At 46.7% G+C, this 1,751-nt stretch overlaps 1 pseudogene; it reads right to left on the minus strand.

Annotated features, from left to right (window-relative positions):
* Positions 1-581: 581 nt before the first annotated feature.
* LOC121441625 lies at positions 582-1,751 on the minus strand (annotated as a pseudogene).

A 1,751-nucleotide genomic window follows, 5' to 3' on the forward strand; every position in this document is an offset into this window, starting at 1 on the left:
GCTGAAACTCTAAGAAACAAAATAAGGATAAAAGATAAAACGTATGTTTAATCAATGTGACCACATAGGTAAAACAAATAGAGATTAGTAATGGTTCCAAATCTTTCTTTCAGAAAACTCACATGAATTTTTCTTTTGTGTGTGTGTGTGTGTGTGTGTGTGTGTGTGTGTGTGTGTGTGTGTGTGTGCAAAGTGCTAGTTTTATTTACAAACTTAAGTAAACGCTAGAGTCCACGGGAAGCAGTGAATGAGGCTCACATCTTTTAAACTGTCTTATGGCAACAAATGCTGAATCCTGCTTGCTGGAGGGTCACCTCTCATAGAGCCTGGGTCTGTTGGTGCTTGGGGCCAAAGGCTATCACACACTACTCCCAGAAGCCAAGGGCAGAATCTCCCCTAAGAATCTGAGTACCTTTAACATCCTTCCTCTAGTGACACAACTAGCAAAAAGGGACCAACTGAGGTAGCTACCCAGTTCTTAGATACCGGTTAACAAATTCACGGTGTAGCCAATTGATTGCTTTTGCTGATTTTTTTATGACAAGGGGAGAACAATAATCAGCAAAGAGCAGGCAGTTTACTCAGAAGTCAGCATTCAAGGTGAAAGAATTCTCTGCTGAATTTGACATCACCCCCCATCCTCTGATACTCGCCCACTCGCTTCTCAAAGAAGTTTGTCTTCCCTTCTAGTGAAATATTTTCCATGAAGTCAAACGGATTTTCTACTTTGAAAATCTTGCTGAACCCCAGCTCCAGCATAAGCCTGTCCGTCACGAATTCGATGTACTGTTTCATCAGGGCGCAATTCATCCTGATGAGCTTCACAGGCAGGGCCTCCGTGAGAAACTCCTGCTCTATCCTCACTGCGTTGATGATCATTTCTTGTACTCTTTGCTCCAACGGCTTTTGTACCAGGTGCCTGAATATCAGGCAGGCAAAGTCACAGTGTAAACCCTCATCTCTGCTAATAAACTCGTTGGAAAACGTAAGGCCAAGGCATCAGTCCCCGTTTCTTGAGCCAGAATATTGACGCAAAAGAGCCAGGGAAGAAGATCCCTTCCACAGCAGCAAAGGCCACAACTCGTTCTCCATAGGTAGCTTCTTTGTCCCCAATCCAACGCAGGGCCCAGTCGGCCTTCTTTTTCACACAAGGCATTGTCTCAATAGCATTGAAAAGATATTCCCTCTCTTTGGAATCTTTAACGTAAGTGTCGATGAGGAGACTGTACATTTCAGAATGTAGGTTTTCCATGGCAATTTGGAAGCCATAGAAACAGCGGGCCTCTGTAAACCTGAACTTCTTGGCTAAAGCGCTCCACCAGGTTTTCATTGACTATGCCATCACTCGCCATAAAGAAAGCCAGGACGTGAGATATAAAATGTCTCTCGTTGGGTTTCAGCGCTTCCCAGTGTTGAATATCCTTGGAGAGGTCGACCTCCTCAGCTGTCCAGAAGGAGGCCTCGGCTTTCTTGTACCAGATATCATGGTATTCGATGGGAAAGACCACGAAGCGGCGGCGATTTTCTCTCAGTAAGGGCTCATCCTCAACGCTGGGCTTAGTAGATTCTTTACTTTCCAGTTAGGCCGGGTCCAGCAAGATTCTCCTCACAGCCTTGCTCGCCAGGATGCGGGTCCCGCTGAGACTCGGGGGCGTGTTCTCCTTCTCGGACAGGTGGAGTCGCTTCAGCAGCGACACCCTCAGCTGCTGCTGGTCGGTGATGGTGGCGAGCGGGACGCGGGCAGAGAGCAT

The sequence above is a fragment of the Microtus oregoni genome, unplaced genomic scaffold (assembly GCF_018167655.1).
Source record: "Microtus oregoni isolate MIOR12 unplaced genomic scaffold, Mior012 000079F_ref0000094, whole genome shotgun sequence".
NCBI lineage: Eukaryota > Metazoa > Chordata > Mammalia > Rodentia > Cricetidae > Microtus > Microtus oregoni.